Below are 18,663 nucleotides of genomic sequence, written 5' to 3'. Positions count from 1 at the left end.
TAATCAGATCTGTGCTTCAGACGATTCCTGTCCTTGGTCCAAACGCGATTGGGGGTTTGAGTACGGACAGTAGTATATTACAGCAACTAAATCAAGTTTCAACTGCTTGTCTTACTTCTAATTTCTCAAATTTTACAGCTATACACGACGCGGGCCGCGAGCTCGCTCCAGCTGTTCACGTTTCTCTCGTTTCACTCCTCTCTCACGTTGTGATTCTGCCTCTCTCTCAACTCAACGCGCGCAGATGACGTCATTCCGGGAGGCGGAGCTAGTATTTTTTTCACTCGCAGTTAAATAGATGCATTTAATTTTATCTGCATTCTACGATTATATAATGTTTCTTTTTTTCTTTTTGATAACATTGTGACTATTACAAAATACAAATAAAATTATTTTACATGTACTCCAGTTATTGTTCTTATTTATTTATTTGGTTAAAGGTCTTGATAAGGACTACAGTAACCTGGGTTACACCTATACCCCCTCTCATTCATTGAGATCAAACACACCTTCAAAAGCCTCTGTTATGGGTTGTGGAAAATGAGCTTCCATGCAGTGAGTAACACAGCACTTAGTAATATGAATACAAAAAAAGGTTTTATGGCCTTGCATGCATATTAGCATGTTGTTGGAGACCCCTAAAACCAAAATTTGACCTGTATTAATACAAAACAGATTTTTTTCTTTAAACAATGAGGTGATCGAGCGTTTGCAGTTGCTGGTCTTAAACTCTGGAACACTCTACCAATTCACATTAGACTTTCCCCCTCCATTTCTGTGTTAAAGTCTGTTTTAAAGACCTGTATTTTCTCTTGCTTTAAATACTCCTTGATCACTCTTTTTTATTTTTTATTTTTTTGTTAAATGTTTCTTTTATATTCTGCTTTCTTCTCTGTTTTTAGTACTCATATGTACAGCATTTTAGTCAATATTGGTTGTCTTTAAATGTGCTTTATAAATAAATATTGTATTGTAAATATTGTATTGTAAATATTTTCAACATAAATTTTATGTCAAATAATGTGCAATTTCACACTCAGCACATTGAAATAATATTTCCTTAAAACAATACAAAGGATTATTCAAATATATTAATTTAAAAATTACTTCAAAGTTAAATTTAAAAAGATTTATGTTAAAATGATTACAAAATACCTTACTGAAAAATACCTTACTGAAAAGTGTGTTGTGAAACAGCCAAGAAGGTGCATTAAATATGAAAATTATAGAAAGTCTTGGATCATTATTGAACGAGATGCTAAAGGTCAAATGGTTTTTAATGATTTATGCTAAGCTAAGCCAAAAATGCTCCTGCCAGACCTAGATATTGACTCAATGGATTAAAAATGATCAAACTCAATTATTTAACTCTAGGGTAGTTGTAAAATGAGTCTTTCCAGTTCCAGCAAAGTTTTTTTTAGCTTGCAATCTGTGTTGTTTGTAATTAGGGCTAGGCGTTTAATAAAAAAAATAATCGAAATCAACATTCAGAACCTATAATCGATCAAATTTTTCCAAGTCAATTTTTTCAATTACTTTCCCTTATACTTTTGTAGCGAACGCATGGGTGTGGTTCAGCACAGCCTTTGCGCAATTAAAAAGAAAACATAAGATTCAATAAATGCACTGTTAAATAGCATTTACAAGACATAACTATTTTAAAATCAAGTAATGCACACTTCATTCAAAAATCTTTCACTTGTAATATGTGAGTATATTGACTGTACATAACTTCAGTAAACTATGAGGGCAAAAAATAAATAAATAAAATAATCATTCATACAACTGATTGAACATGCATTTTTATATAATTTTATTGACATTTATTGTAATGATATTTAATAATAATATCAAATTAAAACTGTGAAAGAACATGTAATGCATAAATCTTTGAATATTAAGCTGTTTTTATTTTTACCACTGGAAAAAAAAAATCACACACTTCATGTTTAAATTCTGAATCCAAGACTGTAACTAAATCTAAATAAATATCTAAATAAATACTGTGAACAAATCTGTATCTTCCTAATATACTTAGAGTAGGTTGGACTGTGACCCACATTCACTCAGAGTTGTGGGTGATGTAGAGCTGGATAATGTTTTTAGAGAAAAACATCTGGTCTCAAAGTGAATTTAACAGAACATCAAACATGGCCACCGATGGCCTAAAACTGAGGTAAGAGACTGACCCAGATAGATGCAGAACAGAGCCAAACAAAGAAAAACAGCAGCAACGCGTCAGGTCATTTTTTTTGCAAATGCAAAAACACAAATATAGGAGACAAAATATCAGCAAAAGAGATTTATGGAGTATAATTACAGAGCTTGTCTGTAAGACACAAATGAAAAAAAAAGTACTTTCTAGGTACCAAAATGATCCACGGTAATGAAAAACAATTTTCGGGGAATTGCAGGATAATTCTTTCTCTTGGCTCCAGCTTGGATTTTTTTCCTGTTTAATTCATGAATGTTTGTTTCTTGCTTGTTCCACGGCCATTTGCAGCTTAATGGGGCTGATGCTGAGCGCAGCGGTTATATTTATGGTCATGGATTCTTTATTATAGTCTATGAGACGATCCGACAGTAACATTCACCTGGGTGGAGCATTTAGTGTTATTCACACAGACCCAATCCCACCACACAAGCGCCTCTTCGGTATTATTAAAACAAGAAACTGACCATGCCAACAAAATATCTGGTCATTTATATATTACAGTCATATCTGGCTCATTAGAACACATCCCCTGAAACTTTTAAATGTCAGCACCAGGCCATAACAAGCTTAACCAGATTTGGCAGGTGCTACTTTTGCCCCATGCTGGAGGGCATTCAATTAGGAAGCATCACACTGTGTGGTTCCCTCTGTCCCGACACCCTTGATAACAGACACAATATCCACAATTGGCCAAAGGCACTACACATGACTTGAGGATAACATTCTCATTACTACACGTTCAGCCTCTTTATTAAATACACTGGTTCCACTGCCGTACCGATGCAAATATCTTATCAGCCAAATTGCATGACAGTAATCAATACATTTAGGCATGCAACCATTGTCAATAATATCTGATGCTCTGAACAAGCATCAGATTATGAAAAAAAAAATTGGAGATTTTTGTAATTCTTAACATGGTTGGTATCAGACAGGCTGCTCTGACTTATTGTTTAAGTTAAAGAGCCCCTATTGTGGGTTTTTGAAAATGACCTTCCATGTAGTGTGTAACACAGCTCTAAGTGAAGTGAAATATCCAGCTAAGGCTTAAACCTGAAACTGCACAGTTTTTAAAAGTATTGATTCATCTAAAAAAAGAGTCGACTCATAATTGTTAGAATGAATCATCTTCATAACGAGTCTTTAGCCGTTTTGGCGTGACATGGCTACGAAACATAAGGCCCGCACAATTATTGCGCGCGCAAACCCGGGAAAATTTAAACCTGTGGCCCCGCCCACTAACACAGCAGCAAATACAAACAGATCCTGAAGTCATTATGAGTCATGAAGACGCTGTGCTTACCTGGATATTATTGGAAGTGTGAGGGAAAGGAGTGCTTCAGCAATCTACACGCTTACAATGGGCGATTCATTCATTTGTTAAAGGAAGGATCAGAAAAGACTACTGATTTATGAGACTTGTGAGACAAATGGACATACGATACACCATGGGTGCATGCAAAATATGGCCAGTTTTTTAGGCACAAAGTCAAACAAAGGCAGGTTGCTGCTCGCTGAGGAGGAGCACTGGTTAGTGCAACAACCCCCGGCTGGGGATGTGATCGTTGGGCAAAGCAGAGTACAGGTAAGCCCTGAGAATATATAGCACTTCACGTAAGAGCTGCCACAGCAATGAGTGCAAAAAGAAATGATCTACAGCTAAGAAGGGAGATAAGCTCCAAAATGAAAGACAATTAATGAAATCGGACCAGGCCCATGACACATTTCATAAATGTAAGTAAATGGCTTGTCTCCTTGTTTTCTTTAGCTTGCAAATTATGTATTTAATTGGGTTTTGTTATTTGTAACTGCTTACTGTATCAGGTTAACTCTTTATATTCTCATATTGTGTCTAATGCCGCATTGAAAATGCTATGCGTGCTGCTTCATTTACGGATTTAAATGCGTTTGTGTGCTTGTGTTCCACTGCCGTTTGTTGTTGCTATTGCCACCGTCAGCTGATACTACACATGTGCGGCAGTCTAGTTTCAGAATAGTTTAGCTTTTGCTGCTGTGTGGATTAATACTGAATGTGTCATAGTTAAGAATGGAGCAATATGCTGGTGTTTAACTACACTGCTTTTGTGGGTAAGGTGTCTGAATAACACTGTTGAGTAAGTTTACTATGAAGTGTGTTTCATGCGTCCGTTGCGATCGGATCCTATACCAATGTTGGCGACCCGGGCGCTTGACAAATCACGCTGGGCATTTTACTGTCTTGCGCTGAACGCTGTCGACCAATCGCAACAGGCTGTCATAGGTCCAATCAGCGCAGATTAGCTTCACACTAAGGAGGGGTTTGGGAACAAATGAATTGTTGAACGATTCATATGGTAGTCGCTGGGATAATTAAAAATAAATGCATATTATAAGACCATGAAGGTGTTTTTTGACTTTGCATGCATATCAATATGTTGTTGGAGACCCATATAACCAAAACATGACCCTTTTAATGTATAATAGGGGCTCTTTTTATATTACCTGAAGATTTGCTCTGAACAGATCATTTGAATCTGTGAATGGTTAAGTGGAGACTTGGTCTGATTAGAATATTTGATTTGGTGAGTCTTTAACTGGAGACTCACTCGGAACAAATCATTTGAATTTGAAAATCGTTACGTGGAGACAGTCACTTTTACCAGACGGTTTAAATCTGTGTATCTTTAACTAGAGACTCGCTCTTTTGAATTCAACATTTGAATTGACGTTCCATGATCCAAGAAAGTTCACAAGTGGGAATTTCTTCAAGTCAAAATAACATGGAACTACGTGTAGTGGAGTTAAAATACAATATTATGCTTTGGAACGAATAAGTTTAAAAATAAAAATATTCAGACGAAGTTGGGAAAACCCTGTTAAGTACAATAATGAAGTAACGACAGTTTACATGCACATGAACTTTAACAACATCCCAATCCTCAATAGTACAGTTTAAAAGGAGTTGGCCAACCCTTTACAGCTATAACAGCTTCAAATTTCTGGGACAACTTTTCGCAAGGTTTGGGAGTTTATGAGAATTTTGTACAGGAAGGCCTGGCTTACAGTCCCCTCTCTAATTCATACCAAAAGTTTCCCTCAGGTTGAGTTCGGGACTCTGTGCAGGCCAGTAAAGTTTCTCCATGCCAAACCTGCTCATCCATGCCCTTATGAACCTTCCATTGTTCACTGGTGTGTACATCAGATAATAAAGCTCTTCTTGTGCTAAACCAAAGACCAAGCAAATCTTGGATGCCTATAGCTATTGATTCTGCAAAGAGTTGGCAAATTGTTCATACAATGTACCTCAGCATGCCCTGACCCCTATCTTTGATTTTACATGGCCTACCACTTTTAGGTGCTGTTGTTTCGAAATGCTTCCATTTTGTTATAACAGTTACCTGCAGAATAAGCTCTGGAAATAATTCATCAATGGACTTATTGCATAGGTGGTAACATATCACTGTCCCACACTTGAATTAACTAAGATCCTGAGAATGTCACATTCGTTCACAGCATGCCAAGGTCATACCTGCCAACACTTGTTTTTCCTATTTTTGTCCCGTAATTTTACCCTCCCACTCTTCAGTTCGCGATACCCTGCAAGTCCCCCTCCCCCCAGCTCTTCAGTTCACGATCACAATATCAACCCACCTTAACACTACCACCAAACAAATCCCCACCCCCCCTCCACATTTTCAGAGACAAATGTTGGCAGTTATGGCCTTAACTTCATTCATTTGGAGGGGTGTCTGCTTTTGGCATTGTGCATATAAAATTTGAACCACTATAAAATGCAATAAATACTGATAAAGACATAGAAAGGTGGTCCTACTTACAGCAGTAGCCCAAGACAAAGCTAAGAAATCTATTTAGCGACTAGTCAACTACATCATTTGCACAGCCTTGATAACATCAAGTTAAATGGAAGTTGTATCAGCAAAGGAGCATTTCATATTGACTTTAAGAATCTCAGTAGTTCATTCTTTGCATAGCACACTCAGTTTTAAGATGGCTCGATAGATTCTCAGCCACAGGCTCCATTTTCTTTGTCATTTTCCCTCTGCTTTTTTCTGTGTCTGTATCTCATCCTCTTTCATTTCTCCGTTTACTGCCTTGACACTCTTCCCTATTCTCTTTTTTGTTAAATTCATTTCACACCCTTCCGCGCCTCTTTCATTGCCCCTCTCTACTCCCCACCACTTCTCTCATCTCTTCTTTCCTCCTGCCAAACCCTGAACTCCGAGGCCCAGGGTGGTGAAGTGTTTAGGTCGCCGTGGCAACACCAGGTCCCTGGTTCCTCCGTCATGCCAGTCAGAGCTGATTGGAATTCTGAGTTGGGCTTGGGTTCAGTGAGCTGATGAGAACAGGATGTGCTCTCCTGCCATACACAACAGCCTCCTTAAGGGGATGCCAGCCAATGGGAACACAGAAGCAAACCACATGTCCGAGCAACAAAACAAAACAATAAAATCTAGGGAGGCAATTCGTCAAACATAGTTCCTGCTGAAAACGATATAAATTAAAAAGTAGGACAGAGGAATATAGTGTTTTACTGGTGCATTGTGATGCTTAAGTGAACAGATTGTTCATTTTTAAAAAGGCATGTTTTAGAACCCTTCACTTGAATGAATTTATTATCAATTCTAATGTTAATTCATTCATTCATTCATTTTCAGCTTAGTTCCTTTATCAATCTGGGGTCACCACAGCGGAATGAACCGCCAACTTATCCAGCATATGTTTTATGCAGCGGATGCCCTTTAAGCTGCAACCCATCACTGGGAAACATCCATACACACTCATTCACACACATACACTACAGACAGTTTAGTTTACCCAATTCACCTAGACCACTTGTCTTTAGATGTTGGGGAAAGCCGATGCACCTGGAGGAAACCCATGCCAACACTGGGAAACCATGCAAACTCTACACAGAAATGCCAACAATGCTCAAGCCAGCAACCTTCTTGCTGTGAGGCGATCGTGCTACCCACTGCGCCACTGTGACGCCCAAATTCTAATGTTAAAACCGAAAAACATACAAAAAACAAGCACTTCATAACAAATGAAATACACAAATGTTTGATTATTTAAAAAATAATAATAATGACAACAAAAACCATGAATAAGATAATAAACTGCAGGACATTCTTGCTGTAAAAAATCATAAAAGCAATACTTTACAAATGCAATGTATTTGGTTTTTTTTTTGAAAAAAATTATTTCGAGTTGTTTTTTGGAATCTACATATTTATTAACTACAGTACATATAACAAGTGTTCACAGACCAGCTTTGACTCTTCAAATTATGACTGTATACATATAACATCTATGTATAATTATAGTTATAGTATAATATAGTAATAATATAATACATAATAGAGTTATAGTAACAATGTATAGTTCATATGCAAAAAAAAAAAAAAACTGCAATTTTCTTTTAAATTTAGCATTTTTCTTAGTCTTCTATATTTATGCTCAGTTATTTCACTTTAAAGGCAATGAAAATAACCTGTTCTTTGCCATAAAAGTGAAATTACTGAACCTTGACATGCAGGATTATGCGTACATGCAGGTTATATATACAGTGCTCAGCATATCTAAGTACAAATTTATCTTTTAAATACATAATTTTAATAGAAAGCTATGCAATATTATATTTGTGCACATACATTAGATTAGTCAGTACTGATGCCAAATCTGGAGCTTATCTAAAAAATAACTTACGATAATGGTCCAAAAACTAGTACACCCAAATTTATGTTACAGAACATTTTTAAATACAAATTTAAAACAGAGGAATAATCAAGAGAAGCAAAATAAAATTGAAAAAGTTAGTTGAAATTTTGTAGGTTGTAATTTTTGGATTTGAATTATCTGTCTATTTCTAAATATGTTTGGTGACTAAAATATTATTTTAATAAATGTATCTGTTAAAATATCTTGTTTTCTTTAAATGCACCAAATTACATTGCCTATATTCACTGAGAACTGGAGAAAAATGTTCTTTTTTTAAAACAGGGTGTAGGTTTCACCATGCTCTATATTCAATAAAGTTCACAAATTAGTCATTTTAAAACCAAGTATTCACTCCTAATGAGAAAGTGTTGTTCAACAAGCAAAATCTTTTCACTTCTATGTGATTAAGCTTTTTTAGGCATCTCAACATTACAGACACATATTTCCATAAAACTCTTTTTTTTTTTTGCTGAAATCTCACTAGTGTGACACCTTTCAATTTTCATGCAAGTTATCTTACTTTTCACTATAACTACTATATTTGTGTATGATGTGTAACATAACGAAAATGTGTATTAAGCTTCAAAGTGACTCTAACAAGCATGTACATGCACACACAGCAGAGCATTCATCCATTTCTGACAGGATTACTAGCAGCACATTTTGTTGCTTTAATGTAAAACATCACTAATGCTCATCTGGCCTCAATCTGAAAGGAAGATGATATGCTGCTTTACCAAAGAACTGGCCTATTACTGCAGCTCACTGACCACTTAAGAGTGACGCATGCAAGACCCTAGGATTCCTGAAAGTGATCCTGAGCATTTCTTACATTGCATAATTGCAACTAACACCAGTACCATGTTCTCTTGTTCTTTTCGCCATGTTTGAAAGCTGTGCCCGAAAGAGCTTCTGTTCTCTTATTTGTCATTGTCACAGATGTCATGAAAGCCACTGAAACATTAACATATGGCAGTCTTTCTGTCAGGACGCAGATGCAGCATCGATTGTCGTCTATCATGATATGCTTCACGAGATAGAACGATGGATTTCTTTGCATCTCAGGGCTTGTAGTCATTTATGAATTACTGCAACGCCATACATGTAATTAGATAATATCATGCTGAAATTGTATAGTCTGAAAACCAACATAAACTCCAATAAAAGATTAGTAGATTATTTAAACTGACATTTGACCATTAATGCAAAGAAATTTACATATAATGAAAAGGTAATTAAAGGTTTATTAGCTATCTTCATCAAATCAAAATTATTTTATTTGCTATTTTTATTAGTTTTTTATATAAACAATACTTTTTTAGTACACTATTGTCTGAATTTTGTACCCAATTAATCGTTCACTTTGAATAAATGGCACAAAATATCACTACTTCCTCCCATAATCTCGCTGATTTGAGGTTCAGTAATTGAGTACAGTTCAAATCCCAAAATAATAAGTAATACCATCTAGTGCTCACAACCCTGCTTTAATGAATGATTCACTGCATCATTCAAGTGATTCATTCAAACTGCTGATTCATTTACTGACTTTCTTTATGAGCACACCGTTAAGACATTGGAATAAATTGTTTATTTAGAAACAAATTCACTGCAAAATAAGACACAACAGTGCAGAAACACACACAAATGTTTGCCTCTAGATTTGTTAACCTGTATGATATTTTTTAACATACATCGTGATATTTATTTTTGTTTTCAAGATTTTGTATAGGCCATTCTAATTGCTTCTAATGCAACCCAAGCTCATTCTGAAAAAAAGTACCTCTATATACATTTCTGGAGGGAACCAAATTTGTCCCAGAAGCTACTTTTTTTGTAGCTTTTGCTTTTGTAAATCCACCAGAGGCCGCCGTGTATGCTTTTTGAGATCCCAAATTTCTCTCGTGCATGCTATTCGCGCCTGCTATTCTTGCACAATTCCACCAGTGGCCGCTGTCAACTGACTGTTTGACTGACTGAATGACTGACTGACTGATCGACTGACCCACCCTCCTCCTTTCCTGAACCCAAATAATAGTATTTTCAAAAGCACTGATTTACCAACCCACCCACTTCCATAAACCCAACCGACAATTTTAAAAAGAAATCCAGAAAAAGAAAAGCTCTCTCTGTTTTTTATCATGTTTTCAGATTTTACTACATTCTCACTGTTATTTAGTTGTTTATTTAATTTCTTTTTTTTTTTTTTTTTGGATTCTGTTTTTGTCTGTCCCACTTTCTGTCCCATTTTCTTTGTCGGACTCGAACCCCGTCATCATGGTCAACCCCTCTCTGTGTCTCTAGTCCACCGATCTCAATGTAGAGCTACTGGACAAACTGGTTACAGCGGGAAAACCATCCATACGGAGATAAGCAGTCAGCTGGTAAGCGTGAAAAGGAACGGCATCATACCACCCCGTATCGTTCATTTTAAAACCAAAATGCAGCCATACGTACTTCTGGTTACATTATTTCGGGATCTCCACAAACATATATATAGGGCTACGTTTTCAGAATGAGCCTTTGGTGTTCTAATGTCAGCTTGCATATCATTAAAAAAACAATTATAATATTCACTCACTCACTTCACGCCATGCTTTATTAGGGGTCACAACAGCCAATTTACAATTAGGATATGATGGTAGGTATCAAATATCTCACCCCCAAACAAATTTTTACATAAAAAATAAAGGAATAAACTAAGGTGAAAGACAATATTATAGTGTCAGATGGAGAAGAAAGAGCTAAGAGGGGGTTAGATTAAAAATAACAGGTAGACATGAGATTCTTGATTGAAAGCAGCATCTCTGATACAGAACTCATAAGAAATCTGTCATTCATCTGTAGCTTTAGAATGATTGCACTACACTGACACATCTAGCACAGCTGTTTAATATCATTCTTTGACACTGCTGGCTTTACATTTCCTGACATTTCACCTAAATTATTCTGGCTTCTCTTTCCCTCTTTTATATCTTTTTTTTTCCAGCGACCCCCAGCCTCGGTGGACCCGCCCTGTTTCCATCCACACAAAGACCGGACCCTCCCTGATTCAACTGGACACTGCGACCCCTGGAGAGACTCCCAATAAGATGATGTCACTTTTGGCTGCATGTTTAAAAGCCAGCTGCTCCCGTTGCTTAGAAACGACCCCTCTGAGACATGAAACACAAGGGAAAAAAATGATTTCGCCAGCTGATACACTCGCCTCTCGCTCTGGTAATTACCTTAGAAATGATAAATTACTGTCACGATTGTAGCTGAAATCTGACATGATAGTTACTAGGAAACAAGTTTCTAAATGACCTCTGAAATAACCATTAGTGGTAAATGCTAAGACTATTACTATCGATCTTCATATTTACAGTTATGGATTGAACAAACACTATAAACATCACTCACTGTTTCTGCTGGAGATATGTATGATACTTCAAATCATACTGCAAGCCGAAAAATTAATTTTCATTATATTTCAGGAAGAGGTACTTTATCAAACATCGGTGTAAAAATCCCATTGACCTATATTAAAACTTTAATTTTCCTTCAGCTTAGTCTCTATTTCAGATCTCGCCACAGCAAATGAACTGCAAACTATTCTAGTAGAATATGTTTTACGCAGCGGATGCCCTTCAAGCTGCAACTCAGTATTGGAAAACACCCATACGTACTTATTCACACACATGATGGGCAATTTAGTTTATTCAACCAATAGCGCATGTGTTTGGACGGTGGGGAATTTAGGACCACCCGAAGGAAACCCACGCCAACACAGGGAGAACATGTAAACACAGAAATGCCAACTGACCCAGCTGGGACTCAAACTACTGACCTTCTTGCTGCGACAGTGCTAATCACTGAGCCACTGTTCTGCCTGATAATAAAACAATTAACCCTAATTTATAAATATTTTAACTACTATTATAGTCTTGCTTCAGTACATCTTAAATCCACCAATTGCACTACATTTAATGTCAATTTAAATTGCCATATTAAAATTTACTTGCAATTATATGCCTAAATATTAAATGTAGCTTGCTCTTCATACCCAACCCGCTCAATAACTCAGTACACACTGGCAACTACAAAGCTACAGTCCTGTTAACCACCTATACCACCCTTGCAACCACTTATTGACACACTGAATAACTGAAATATGTTAGCAAATGCTCAAACAATAGACCAAAATATTTCAAACTATGTTAGCAAATACTAAGCCACACCCTGGTAATATCTAACCAACAGTTTTACATGCTAAAACAAAATATTTTAATAACTGCAAAACACCTTGGTTACTACCCAGTGAATATGTACAACACCCTGGCAACCACAAATAACTTGGCAACAGCCTGCAGCACTGAAATAACTAAAGGTGAGTCCCAAATCGCATACTTATGCACTATTTTACTAAATTTGGAAGTAGTGTAAGTAATGCATCCACCTTAAAATTCTAAAGTAAATAAGTACTCTTTCATTGTAGACAGGAATGTTGAACACTTCATGCACTTAAAGTCCCCAATAAATAAAAACTAACCATATGATTTTGTTATCTCACATTGCTGGTTTTGTGGTGAACAATTAATCTGTGCATGTCATTTAGAAAAAAGATTGCCCTTTTCATCTTTAATTTAAAAAAAAAATCTGAGAATACACTTCCTGTTTGTTTTCAGTTAAATTATCAGATTTATAAATTATCAAGTGATTTTCAGGTAATGGGCATGGCTAACATATTTAACTATGCCACTCCAGCTGTCAGTTTTGATAACAAACAGAAATTGTGAGCATTTTTGTCAGTTAGGTTGTACTAACTCTTCTAAAACCCCTTTCCTGATATTTCTGAATGAAATGCCTACTTTACTACATCCGTTCAGCCTGCGGTACAAAAAAACAAGCCACGCCCACTCTTTGTTCATTTAATATTTGTTTCTCTATGAACTGCGTCACAGTGTGGCATTTGGAACACAACATAAGAATACTACAAAGTCACACCCCTGGTACCCACCTATAACAACCAAGCAACCACTTAGCAACACAGTTAAGCTGTGTCCAAAATCGCATACTTCCATATTATATATTATGCTAAAAACAGTATACAAGCCGAGTAGTATGTCTAAATTTACAGAATTCGAAAAACAGTATGTGAGAAGTACCTGGATGACCTACTACTTTAGGCGAGATTCTAAATGATGCATCATGAAAGAATTCATGAATGGGAGTAAAGCTGAGTTCCATTCATCCTACTCACATTCATACTTTATAGAACTTAATTTAAATGCAGTACCTACTGAGTAGTAAGGGATGCATTTGGGATCGCTGCATTTGAACTTGAACTCACTTTATGACCTTTATACGAGGAATGAATATGAGTTGTATGAATGGAATTTACTACATTGCCAGTTATAATTTCACTCTCATTAATAAATTATCTTATGTGCTCTTATAGGATAGATAGTACTGCAAGTCTACTGCAAGAGCACTTCAGAATCTCACCGGAAGTAGATGATCATCTCGCCTACTGTTTTTCGAATACTATGGCTGTGTCCGAAATTGCATACTTCCATACTGTATGCGAGGCGAGTAGTATGTCTGAAAATGGTATGTGAGAAGAACCCGGATGACCTACTGCTTCTGGTGAGATTCTGAAGTGCACATCAATTGGACGGTACGCTATCCCATGATGCACCGCGAGAGAATTCATGAATGGGAGGGAAGCAACGCAACAGATTTGAGTAGGTCATGTGATGATGACAAAATGGCGGATCATACAATCGTACTGCTCACATTCATACTATATAGAAGGTACTTTTCTAATGGCAGAGTAGTACATTTAAATGTAAATGCAGTACCTACTGAGTAATAAGGGATTTTGGACTTGAACATACTTTATTTTGAATTTGAACATACTTTATGACCTTTAAATGTAGAATGAATAGAAGTAGAACGAATAGAATTTACTACATTGCCATTTATCATTTCATTCCCATTTATAAATGATCTGACATGGCCTTATAGGATGGTACAGCATCCACTGGATGCGCACTTCAGAATCTCACCGGAAGTAGAAGATCATGTCGCCTACTATTTTTCGAATACTATAAATTCGAACATACCACTCAGCTCACATATGTTTTTTTACATACTATATACAGTAATGAAGTGTGCAATTTCAGACCTTAAAAAGTATGAATTAGCAAATGCACAGCAACACCCTGACAACCACTGCTTAGAAACCTGATAATATTTAAAACTACATAGCAAAGAATAGTGATGGTAACTTTTACTCCCAGGGCTGTTTCTATCGAAGTTGATATTTAGCCGCACCATGTTGGTGTTTCGTAACATCTATTTTTTACGAGATGGGTCGTTAGCCTAATGCTCAACACCCAACTTGGGAGGACCAGGACATACACTACGGACAATTTAGCTTATCCAATTCACCTATAGCGCATGTCTTTGGACTTGTGGGGAAAACAGGATCACCTGGAGGAAACCCATGTAAACAAGGGGAGAACATGCTAACTCCACACAGAAATGCCAACAGACCCATCTGGGACTCGAACAAGTGACCTTCTTGCTGTGAGGCGACAGCGCTACCCACTGCTTCACCGTGCTGCCCGATGGTAACTTTTGCTAAATTTATTTTTCCCAATGTGTAAAAGATGTTGTTATTTTCAACTGAAATTGAAATTAAATTTATTAAAGTGATTCAGAATGTGCAGCAGTCGTCTCAACAAATGCTAACCAACGTCAGCAGTATGGCTCATTCCTCACCTAAAAAAAAAAAAACATTATCAGCCCTAAACACAAGCCTCTGATCATGACACACTCAATAACACGCTCCAGTGGCACAAACACACACAACTGCGTGCTAAAATTGAGTGTGTACGCGTGTGGGCACACATGATTAATAAGCCTGACAAAATTGGCCACAAATGAGAAATGATGCCATTGTCTGCAGTCTCCGCCGAGCTTGTACGGCAGGGCGGAATTCGTGATGAGTAGAAATTAAGAGGAAGCAGCGAGGGAAAATGATGAGGTTAAGAAAACAGGACAGGTGTGAATAATGACACTCAGTGCTGCTACAATTCAGTCTGTGCTCCTGCTTTTGTTTTCGCTCATGTGCCACCCGCAGGTTTTGCTCTCGGTTCAGCAGGATCACTGAGAGGTTTTCATGGGCTGCCATGTCAGGACGGCTGGCGCTGTGTATCTGCTGTCATTGGTAATATGTCAGTAGCAGCGGTGTGAGAATCAGGATCAGCAGCAGTCGTGTTGCAGAAAGACACTGTGTGCTGGATTTCGGCAGGGACAGTGAAGGCTTGTCACTCTGACAACAGTCACACGTATAAATCAAACCATTGTTCATCACTGCAGCTTCACACACCCTCCTCACACACACAAGAGACAGCGAGAGAGAGAAAAAAGACAGGCTACACTTTGCAGATGTGTGTGATAAGCTAAGATCAAATGTTGTCTAGGCGAGAACATAATTTCAAAGAGATTTAGTCTTCAAAAACAACCCTTAAAATGAATTATTAATTATAGTTTGCTCTGCAGTAAAAAAAAACTGTTGGAAAAATTGTCAGTTTTATTCCACTAAGAGAAAATACATTTTAAAAAAGGCTGCACTGTCATAACTCAATGTTGGCTCAAACAAGAGCGTAGATTTGCTTTTAATATTGGTGTGGACCTAATTTGACACAAACCCCTGCCCATTGTAAAATTGAAATGTGACTTAGTTGTAAGTTAGAGGAATGTTTGACAAAAAAAGGTAGTTTTATAAAGAATTCTGTTTACTGAGGGCTTATTTGTGCATAGTCACTAACCACTGCATCTAAACAGATTTTTGCAAGTATAATCTTGCCATTTCTGTACTTTATGCTAAATGACTTTAGATGTCCTTTTCCTCCTCTGAGCATGCAAACAGAACAGCACGTTCTATTTCAATATTTTCTGGCCTTGTGTTTATTATTTTACTAATAATCTTATGCTTCATTATATCTTTTTTTAATATATTGAGTTAAGCAATTCACTAAATGTATTAATGAAATAAACAGATTTTTTATATAATTGTTTTTGCTGTTTTTGTGAACTAAGATACATATTTAATCCTGTAAAAATCTATTAAAATCAATAGTGAAAAAAAACAATGCCTACGTTAAATTAAACATGATAATAAATTATGTAAATGTTATATAAAATGTTAATGTTATAAAAATCCTAATACAAATGTGGTTTTGGTGCTAACATTATAAAAGTGTTATAAAGTTCCCAGTACTGGGAAGAATCCATACACACTCATTCAAACTCATACACTACGGACAATTAAGTTTATTCAATTCACCTGTACCGCATGTCTTTGGACTGTGGGGGAAACCAGAACACCCGGAGGAAACTGACGCCAACACAGGGAGAACATGCAAACTCCACACAGAAATGCCAACTAACCCCGCCGAGGCTCGAACCAGTGACCTTCTAGCTGTGAGGCGACAGTGCTCACCACTGAGCCACCGTGTCGCCATAATAATAATAGTTTATTTAATAATACTGTTCAAATAAAACATTACAACCATTATTTACAGCACAGGTTATAATGTTTGACACAATTCCTATTAATTGTATTATTTACAAATATCATCAACAAATGGGATCATTTTTCCGTCAGTCTATCTGCTTCTGCTGCCTACATTAATAATCCCAATCAGGCTGTGAATCTCCATAAAACAAGCATAAGACAGATGCTATTGACGTTTGAGTTTGACCTGCTCACCTTCCTTCCTGAAAGCATTTTCTTGCTCCTATTTTGACTATAAAAATGATGTCCTGCAAGGTCAATCGATTCTCTGCTCAATCAATAAAGTCACTGCTATTATCTGAGAGGACTTGACAATACTGAGCCAGTCTCAGCCTGACAGAACGCACCCTGAATTTAAAAACAGCTTTTCGTTTCACTGCAGTTCCACAATTTACACCCTGTTATCAATATGTGGATTTGACATTTCAGGATGAAAACAAAAATGCAATGTGAAACTAAATCAGAACTGAGCTGCTGTTTAATATACAGCATATATGGAGTGGCATTTTGCACCAATGGTATTTTATTGTGGGTGGGGCTTCACAAATAGAAATCAAGTCGCTGATTGTATATCTAATAGTTTACGTCGTTGACTAAACATTTTTTTGCACTTTATCACAGCTTAAGTGGATTTCCATCAATGTTAAAGGGCACTGTCACGTGCCTGTCAGAGTGTGCCTCAAGCTCTGCCTTGGCTGTGTCAGATAAACAGCACAGTGACTGGCATGAAGGAAGCAGATCTCATGTAATGTTTGTGAGAAATTCTACAGTAAGAACTTTCCCAGTGATTATTTAAAGATTTCAAGCCTTTGGATTAGTCACACACTATGTTGTGAAGTTCACGCGCACACACACACACACACACACACATATCGCGCGTTTATCTTTGCACAGTTTTTGTACAGCAAATGTGACAAGATACACGTTAATATCAACTGCTGTATGGATATTTATAATATTAATATAAAAAAAAACTGATTTAACGTCCACAAAGCGGGATTGAAGTGTCTTCTTTTATAATTGTACTGACATGCGGCTGTGGTGAAAGACTGTAAAATCGCTGTAATTCATTACAAACATGCACTATTTTAAAAATGTTTTAAACTCATTATTGATTACATTTGATGATCATAGAGAGCTAAGCAGATCTTTTAATCCCAGTTGCTTTGCAGACGTCCCGTCTTGTTGATATGACATTCAGTGGGTGGGGAAACCACACTCCAACGTCAAGTAGGCCTCAAAATGGGAGGGATTTGGATCCTATTTTAATGTCAGGAAATTTTAAAAAAAGAGACTTATTGTTTCTATCACCAAAATATGACATGTGGACATAATATATCTACACACAGTTCTGTCCAAATAGCTTCTAAAACATTATTTTCATCATTGGTGCACTTTAATATGAATGAAAACATCAAGAAGAAAGAAAGAATTTTTTTTTTAAATCGTAATTCATTCTTTAGTCTTTTGTTAATTGACATTAGTGGTATTTTCTGAAATCAGATAACAGTCTGAAACTGAAATTTGTTAAAAAGGTGAGAATACAACATCTTTTTTTAAACTGTGGAATTAATTTATCATTTAAATATCCATTTCTAATGGTTAGTATTAGGATGCACAACACTGGAAAATTTTAACATCGCCATTTATTTTCATTATGATATGTATATTGTGATATGATACGATTTCACTTGATTAGCTGAATAACTTTTTTGGAAAAAATGTATAACTTTAAACTGATATAGAGAATTCTGTAGGGGAGTGCATAAAATATAATGCACAATCTACAAGCACAGATCCATTCAATAAAGAAAAAGATTCAAATGAAATAAACAGCATTTTGTTGTTTTCTGAGGAGTCGAACTGTATTTAGGTACAGTATATAGTAATTTAATAATCAAATGTAAAATAATACTGCATATAGTCTTTGTTTTAAAAACACTTAAGCAAAATAAATCTTTGTTAATTTGTCAAAGTTACAAATGGTTCAGTTTATTAAATCTGAATCCTTTTACAACCCTCACACAGTCACAGGCTTTAAAAAACACTTGCGAAATGATCAATTATTATCCACGCTCAACACTGATATACTTGCGATGTGACTATTGCGATTGATCACATTGTGATATTCATGCTGAAACAATATATTGTGCAGCTCTTG

At 36.4% G+C, this 18,663-nt stretch overlaps 1 protein-coding gene and 2 long non-coding RNA genes across 3 annotated transcripts in view; 1 reads left to right on the top strand and 2 right to left on the bottom strand.

The window, feature by feature from the left end:
* The window catches only part of LOC141379086 (uncharacterized), a 31,407-nt gene extending 18,924 nt beyond the window's left edge, over positions 1-12,483 (top strand). Inside the window, exons 2-3 of the long non-coding RNA XR_015516784.1 lie at positions 10,238-10,317; positions 10,923-12,483. This is a non-coding gene — a long non-coding RNA (uncharacterized LOC141379086). The remainder of the gene's footprint in view (positions 1-10,237; positions 10,318-10,922) is intronic.
* Positions 1-18,663, bottom strand: part of syt11a (synaptotagmin XIa) — a 50,002-nt gene that overhangs the window by 27,389 nt on the left and 3,950 nt on the right. The gene's annotated exons all lie outside the window — the stretch shown is intronic.
* Positions 10,146-14,589, bottom strand: LOC141379085 (uncharacterized). Its single transcript, XR_015516781.1, has 3 exons — positions 13,984-14,589; positions 11,519-13,569; positions 10,146-11,474 (listed from the first exon to the last, which is right to left on the bottom strand). It is a non-coding gene; the product is annotated as an uncharacterized LOC141379085 (long non-coding RNA).

Source organism: Danio rerio, chromosome 19 (assembly GCF_052040795.2).
Source record: "Danio rerio strain M-AB ecotype USA chromosome 19, GRCz13ab, whole genome shotgun sequence".
NCBI classification, from domain to species: domain Eukaryota; kingdom Metazoa; phylum Chordata; class Actinopteri; order Cypriniformes; family Danionidae; genus Danio; species Danio rerio.
This window is presented reverse-complemented; position numbering and strand designations above follow the sequence as displayed.